Source organism: Thermobia domestica, chromosome 17 (assembly GCF_964235325.1).
Source record: "Thermobia domestica chromosome 17, izTheDome1.hap1.1, whole genome shotgun sequence".
Taxonomy (NCBI): domain Eukaryota; kingdom Metazoa; phylum Arthropoda; class Insecta; order Zygentoma; family Lepismatidae; genus Thermobia; species Thermobia domestica.
The window spans coordinates 177,310,391-177,319,146 of NC_137470.1; the positions used below are offsets into that span (position 1 = coordinate 177,310,391).

Genomic DNA, 8,756 nt, shown 5'->3' on the forward strand with positions numbered 1-8,756 from the left:
CGCAGCAGCGGAGGGAATGCGAAACGGTATTTTCTTTCCGGATACGCCTCGTATTTAGTAAGATCTCATTCATAAGGCCTGCTAAAAATTTTTGATTGAAATACATTGGATCTTTTGATCCAAAAAAGGAATAATGAATTAATGATCAAATACTTAAATTAAACGTACTTATTACTTAAATACTTGAATTAAATGACAATATTTTATTGATAAAACAATTGGCTTACAACGGTAGTATAGTGGATACTTTTTGTAACAATTCAAGTATATTTAACACTGGATATTTAACAGTGTTGAGTTCAACACCTGACACAGTATATAAGCTTAATTACATAACAGATATTTTATATAGCTATATACTCAATACAGAGTGAAGCTGAATATTTAAGCATTCAAATTTGCCTGTCACTTTTACAGTCTTCTGAAAATCATATGATATGCAAATAGAAAGTTTAAGTTTTCTAATGTCGTACTTTACCTATTACAGGTGAAGTTTAGCTTTGACCAGTCAGTGTTTTCGGTGAACTTACAAAGTTCGTTACTGAATTCTCTATGTCTGTGTGTCTTTCTGTATGCCTGTCTGTTATTTGAGACTTTTCTTTTCAATTTTGAGCTTTCTATTCGATAGAACAAAGAAATATCTGAGAAAGTGATGGAATTTTTTTGCGTCAGACTTACTGTTCTCGAGATATTGTCCCAAAAATGGCCGATTTCCAGATATTTAAGGAGCTATATCTCGGGAACCATAAGTTATAGAGACATGATACTGATGTTGATCAATACCAAAGAGGATGTTGAACATTTTGATACCAAATAGTAACCGGTGACCAGTACCAGTGGCCACCAGTTAATATCGGTACCAAAATGTTTACCATCCTCTTAGGTATTGATTAACACCAATATCATCTCGTTATAAGTTACTTTTCCCGAGATATTGGCCAAAAAATAGTTCCTATTTCCGAAAATTTAAGGAGCCATGTCTCGGGGACAGTAAATCATAGAGAGATGATATTTTGTGAGAAAGAGAAGAACATGCGGATAAAAAAATACTTTTACATGTAGGAAAAATCAGTTATCCTTCCCGCTCCATCTCTTCATTCTTTTTAAGTTCGTTCTAGCAATGCTCTTGGAGCATTCTCAATTGGTTTCTTTCTACATTTGAAATGTTTACAGTTGTGGAAGCTTCTTGGAGAGTCCTCCATTACGACTTGAGATTTGGTGCAGAATGATCTTTCGGTTGAAAACCTGGTCATTATTATTGTCCTTGTTTGTTTCAACTAATTTTCCATTTTAATTTGCCAAAAGGTCATTATATTGTTTTTTTTTAATTTAGAAAATCCTACGAAAGCCCTAATGACAAAATATTGTTTTCATCTAATAATTGAAAAATAAGAAGTATTTTGAAGTTTAATTTACCCCAACGTTTGCTTTCAATTTTTCATGATTTTATCCGAAATGGTAATTACTTTTATCTACTGACAGGTACTGTGTTATATTTTCACTTTTTATTTATTTATTTATTTATTTTATTTTATTAGTTTTTTTTTTTTACTAGTTGCAAGCACCTTTCTTCTGCTTCCAACGATTTAAGAAAGATTACAAATCCTGTCTTTGTGATTTTAAAAATAACGTTATGCATGTATACAAAATTTAAGACTTTACAAAAAATCTTCGTTCAGTTTCACCCACAGAATTAACAGTATGATTTTCATGAATAAAATTAATGATGATTTTCTTCATTCAACGTTCGTGATTTCATTACAGTACATTTACTCGTTCATATATCCCCTTCTTGCTTTACCCTTTTTCCATTCTTCACTATATATTCTCACTTTTCTCTAACTTTTTAGTCCTTCGTCATCTTCCATTGTCTGAACTTCTCTCCCGATTTTGGCCGTCTACTGATTTTGACGTTTTCTTTTCCCGATTGTGACATTTTCTTTTTACGTTCTATTTACCTTCTCATAATTTTCCTTTATACATTTTTATACCGTTTTCCTATCCTTATTACTTTCCACCTTCTTTCTACAAATCAAATATTTACATTATACACGTTTAATTATCCTTGTAAATTGCTGGTAAGTCTTGTCCAAGACTGTGGCAACGTGTTTTTGCGTCCCTTAACAGAAGTTTGTTTTGTGATGGATTTTCCAAGAACAGAGTTTATTATAATATTTCAGAGACATTTTAGTAAAAAAAAAATAATTCAAGAAACAAGCACTGCATAGAAACTGTATTTCACGCTGAGTACAGAAGATTGAATCCTCTGGAAGATAATCAGTGATACGTTGAGACGCATCTGGTCAAAATAGGTTGGACGTCTACCATGTTAGCCTGGGCGCTCACTTTAAACACTTACAATGGTCAGAAAAACGTACAACCAATTTTGGTTTTATACGTGGTTTTAGCACAAAATAAATACATTTTAGTTTTCCACTGTTTTTTTTTTTTTTTCGAATAGCCCTGAATTTGTTTGTTATCGAGCTGCAACTGATGAGAAGAAAAGGCATGGCGATTGTAAAAGAAATCGAATTCACGATTTCAACTGATTTACCCTTTCATAGTGTAACAGGATTGAATGGGTCGTCAAATCCAAGAGGATGGCATGAGAGTCACAAATTCTGACGTTTGTTCAGCAAGAGTCCAGAGTTTGAATCCGGGTGATAATGAAAAAGGGATGGTTCTTCACCACCGATGTTGCATCGGAAGTGAAAATATTTCGGAAATGAAGATAGTTCTGAAAACTAATGATTGAATATGGTCGGACTCAAACTGAATCCAGTGAGATGTAGCTCGCATGTATTTCTATTAGCATTTCTAGGAAAATGAAACAAAGTCATTAATATGATTTTATATGAATATGAGAACCTAATGAAAGCAAAGGTTTGGAGGTGAAAAAGAAGAGTTTGTCTGGAGATGTTTCTCGTGTTGAATCCTGGCACTATATCGTAACTAGTAGATAATGGCCATAGTTGACTCTATTTCCGTTCTCCTAATGACCACAAGTGTAAACTCCATATCCTCCTCTAATCCTCTTGAATCATCCCTCGGTTTGGATCTTACTGTCTTTTCTCTCGATCAAAGATTTCCAAGTCATTTTATTACCTCGTGAGCTTTCACTTGCTCCTCTCACGCAAGAGGAGCAATGCTAAATATGTCAATATTTCTGTACTTTCGGTCGGTCTTCCTCATGTTGTGTGATGAAGAGATTGTGATGTCATGAGCACAGTCCTTTGGCATCTTGAAGTTTTGTTGTTGATCCTGACCAACGCTTAAGAAATATTTCTGGGAAGGTAGCATCCTAGAAACCTCGTCCTCTGCTGGAAAACAAAGTTTAGTCAGGTCGACAACGTCTAAAAGTTTCTTTCGTCAACAGATGAAGAAAGCAGACATTCTACTTGTTGTAACTCTTCCTGTTGGCTGTTTTCTTCCTTGATAATTGAAAACAACTCGAAGCGAACAAGACATAGACTCTGGCAATTCATAATTAGTCTAATTAGTTTGTGTTGATCAATTAAGTTGTTATTTTCCGTAGTAGTTCAAAAACGCAAACGAAGAAGATTAAGAAAATAAGGAATGCATTTAAAGTAAAAATGTTCAGGCTTTCAAGGTTGAGAAGGAATTAGCTATAGGCTTAGTGCACTAATTTAATAAAAAGAATATGCAAAATAAGCGTTTTCGCAACGTGTCTCTGTAAAGAAGCTTTATGTTACAATTCTTTATGTAAAAACTACGTTATGTTGTTCCTAAGGTAACTGATCATAGTCCTCTTCTCATATTGTGTACTCTAATCCGGAGTCGAGCCGAAGTGCTCGAAGGAAGACGTCTCGTAACATTGCTACCTGTCGGACTTTTCAATGTTCCTCCGTCTATTTGTCTACTCATTCCTTCGTTGTGATCTATGTATACTTGCCTGGAGGTCATACCTTCAACGTATCAGCATCAAATATTAAACTTACATTGCATGTTCAGTTAACTTTAACCCACAAAAACCCAAACATTGTTCAAGTAAGAATTTTTGAACAAAACTTTCATGATTCACTAAATGAGGGTCTTAGAACAGAAATGTAAAAAAAAATGTTTTTGAATGAATTGGAAACCCAAAGTGACACCTGTGACTCAGCGAGGAACAGACGTAGTTTACGACTTTAATTTAGTACATGAACAGTTACTATTTTACCAGAGTAATTATTGAGCCTTTTAGACACAGGAAAAATAAATTATTAGGGAGTTAAATACTTACTTATCATAGGAATAAATAAAATATATCCGGAAGCTGAAAGGCGCTCGAGAACTCCATGAGCAACTTGCAGCTACTAACAAGAAAAGTTGAATAAAATTGCTAAAACCTGAAGAAAAGGAACGAAATAAAGCTTGCTGCAAAGGCTTATGTGTGGCTTATAAAGTAAAATGGGTATTTATGTAAAACGTTTGAAACTAACTTTATAAGGTCAACAAGAAATCAATGTTCCACCTGTGATACACTAGGGATTTGTGGGTTAAAAGTTCGTTATTGAATTCTTTATGTCTGTGAGTGTTTGTGCCTACTATTTGCGATTGTTTTTCAATTTTGAGCCCTCCATTCGATACAACATCAAAAACTATCTGAAGGAAGTGATGGAATTTTTCGCTTCACTCTTACTGTTCCCGAGATATTGGCCCAAAAAGTCCCTATTTCTGGAGATTCAAGAAGCCATATCTTGTGACTTGTAAGTCATAGAGAGATCATATTGGTGTTCATCAATACTTAAGAGGATGGTGAACATTTCGGTACCAAATAGCAACCGGTAGCCACTGGTTAACTGGCCACCGTTCCCTAGTTATTGACCAAAACACCAGATTTCGCGGGATTTTTGGAGGTTTAAGAAGCCATTTCTCGGGAACAGTAAGTCGTAGACAGATGTTATTCTGCGAATTTTTCAATTTTTATCCCTCCATTTTTAAAACAACATATCATACAATGTTTTAACAGAACTCTTAAACAAAACATCTGGAGAAAAATTAGTTCTCAAGAAATCATAAATGGATAGATATATTACAAGAATTGCTTAGTGAGTATAATAATAAAGTACATGGAACAATTTGTATGAAGCTTGTAGAAGTTAATAAAATAATGAAAATAAAATTAAATTATTTTCAAGTTCGTTCTGGCAATGCTCTTGGATTATTCTCAAGTGTTTTTTTTTTTATGTCTGTGTGTTAGTCAATCTAAGAACTTCAAGGATACGTAAAAGCTTCCCACAAAGCCATCCATATCTGCCAACGAGTGAGGAAATTTTGAACATTCTTGAGATCAATGGAATGTATCAAGTTAGTGATACTATTCGGTGTGAGCGAAGTAAAAATATGAGTCTCGAAACTTTGTGAGACAATATTGTTCCAGATGTGATACAAGATTCATTGAAGAGATAACATTCTCATATGATTCTGAAGGGAATAGCAAATTTTCTTTGTGGTCTCAAATATAAAGGTAGTTTAATGGAGAATCAGAATTAAAATTTGTGGATTTTCTTGTAAACGACTCTCGGCATTATGTTTAGATCGCCTTATTTTGTTAAGAATACTATGAAATGATATCTATATGCCATTTCTCTGAAATAATATGCAAAAGGGACAGTATACTCTTAAACGTAAATATTTTCGGCTGATTTTCTAAAAAGAAAAAAAAACTCAGGCGAATTTAATCATATTTCATAATTATTTTTTTCTACTAACAACCGTACAAAAAGTTTCAAGTAATTTCTGAGTAAATCTACAAATGTTTGCTTACTCGAGTGAGTGTTTTTGGAAAATCTCAAATATGACTGAGGCAATTTCGTTCACATTTCATAAGGAAATGTATTATTAAGAAACTCATAATAAAGAGAAAAAGCGTATGTGATGTACGTAAAACGTAGGTTACATGCGTCAATCCTGTAGTTTTCGACTTAATGTACAACTTTATGTAACCTCTTGCACCAAACATATAACTGAAAACGTAAGTTTTATAATAGTTTCCGTATAAGTGTTCTATCTACACATACTAGCAGTATGAAATAAACAACTGTATATAGGCGGTAAATATATCATATACAGATGAATGTATGTAACATACAGCTGATGTATGTAACATAGGTATACGTATGTACTATACGGAAAACTGTTAGACGTCAGACATCCTGCAGCACCATGATGTAACATCTAAACGGAAAACGGCAGTATATGTAGCATATGGATAACGTATGTTCTGTACAGATTTCCGTAGTAAACATAAATATTTCGTGTATTTCTACAATATACCGCTGTCCGGAGTTTTCCCAGTGTGGCATACAATCTCACTTGAAAATGTCACATCTGGTAGTTTACTCTCGGGGTGACCTATTTTTTTTTTCAATCAGTTTTTTTAGTTTTTTTTTCTCAAACCAGTGTATTTCAGCTTCAACTTTTCTCGACATTTTGTTTCAGGCCGAAACGTACACAGATAAAACTGAATATTTACATTTTCTGTTTCTAAAGTGAAATCAGTTAATTTGCAATGAGATTACAAATATTCAACAAGTGTTTGCATTAGAGCCATTTCAGACTTGCTTGGTGAGGCGGGGGGCTAAAATCATCCACTGACATACGAGTTTCACTTTGTTCGTAGTATATTAGCAGACAATCGACTAAAATATATCTAATTCTCAAACTCAGGTGGGCAATTGTCTCCTTGCTTCCCCAATGACGCCCTTGTGTGTTTGGGTTTTGAAGGGTGAAAAGAAAAAATATAAGTGTTCATTCATGTATTGTGCCTACCCCCTAAAAAATCCTAAACACGCCACTGACTCTGCATATTAAAATTGTGATTTATTCTAAACATCGAGTCAGAGAATCATTGTACTTAGACACAAAATAAGACGATTCAAATATTAAATTATACAAGTAATAAACAACGAAATGCTATTTAAAACCTCGTTAAAAGATGTTTACTTAAACTTTACAAATAAAGTTAGCTTGAGAAAAAATCAAAATTTTATTTCGAAGATAATAAAAAAAAATTGAGGTCCCACCGAGATTTGAACTCGGATCGCTGGATTCAAAGTCCAGAGTGCTAACCATTACACCATGGGACCGTTGGTGATTAATGCTTTATTAAGTCTTTAACATTGCAACTGATGATGTTTACACAGGAAATAGAAAAAGAAGACTGCACATAAAATGTCTTCCTATTCATGAGTAACTATGACACGCCGTTTGACCTTGAGGAGTCACCAACACAGATTACAATCTAATCTTCAACGTATTACCATAGTATCACGATATATGGGAGATAACCCTTTTAAATTTTATCGTGTAGTTTTCAATGATAGGTTAGTGTCTTCATTATTGGGTTAAAATGTACTAATAAAGTATTTTACTTCTCTTTTTCTTTTTTTATTTTTCTTTCTTTTTCTTTTTCTTTTTCTTTTTTAAAGCCTGCAGGCATTGTAAAACACGTTACGTATAGTTTCACGCCTTTCTGCGTCGATACATAGGGGGTGATGACGTCATAACTTTAAAAATATTTTTGTTAGGCCTATTTTTATTATTTTTGGCGAACTTACTTTTGCACCTAGAAGAGTGAAATTGTGCACACACATTCAGTGTACGTTGCCCCTTAATATTTCTCAGATTTGGTTTAGATCTCTGCGTTAACACAGGGAAGTCCAGATGTGCAACAAAGTAAAAAAGAAGGATATTTTTAACAAAAAATTCCTTTTTCGCAATCTCAAATACATGATGGAGACGCATACATTATTTTCACGCGATAGCCTAGCTGTTTTTTTTTTTTTTTTTTTTAAGTTGGTCAGAAGGAAACTGGTAAGGTTTAGAATAACATGCACCACTCGAGTGTGTCGTAACGTCACGTGGACATCATGGGGACAAACGTGGAATAAAACGATCCCTGTGGACTTCTAACCCCTTCGCTCGCTGACGCTTTTTCAGCTATGTTGCGTAACGTAACTATACCACTTTTTATTAATAAAGTTGTATATGTAAAGTGAAATAATTACCACGTGACATTACGTCACGACCGGATAGTGCAATTTCAATGCAAATTTAACTACACCCCAAGGGGGGAGGACAAGGAAGATATGCCTGTCTTTCCCCGTCTTGATGCCTCCGGTACCTGCCCTTCTGTAAATCCCCAACACCTTCTATAACCCCACGCTTCTCGAGGGCCCCATTTCTTGCTCTCCTGATGGTTTGTAACGTCATTGTTTACAAGGGTTATGAGAAATCTCTAGGTAAATGGTGGAAAAAGCACAATTTATGCATTTTGTATTACAAACGAGTATTATTTTCATCTCGTTAAAAATAATTATAAGAGTGTTACGAAATTAAAATTAATTTCCCTGCGTCCGGGTTTGAACCCACGCCAAAAACGATTTTCATTATTAACCCGCAACCTAGAATACGCGACTGCAAGGATCGACAGCATCTGGGGTGTAATTTGTGCTATATATATGCTACATGGTTGGATAACTCCAACCAATCAGAACCGTGTATTTAGTTCTAATGACTAGGGTCGAACGTTATTACAATATGTACATGGAGACATGTAAATAATACCGTTTGAAAGACTGTTCTATTCTGAAGAGAATGAGGTAGAAATCATGATCCTAGGATAAATACAGTAATTATTATGCTGTAGCTGATTGACTGAAATTCTATAATTTACCTAAAGAAAAGCCAAATTTTTAAAAAGGATAATGACAAATTGTATATTTACAGACAACTTTTAAAATTTTTAATAT

At 34.1% G+C, this 8,756-nt stretch overlaps 1 non-coding gene across 1 annotated transcript; it reads right to left on the reverse strand.

The window, feature by feature from the left end:
* Positions 1-7,019: 7,019 nt before the first annotated feature.
* On the reverse strand, positions 7,020-7,091 carry TRNAQ-UUG (transfer RNA glutamine (anticodon UUG)). Its single transcript has one exon. It is a non-coding gene; the product is annotated as a tRNA-Gln (tRNA).
* Between the last annotated feature and the right edge of the window lie 1,665 nt (positions 7,092-8,756).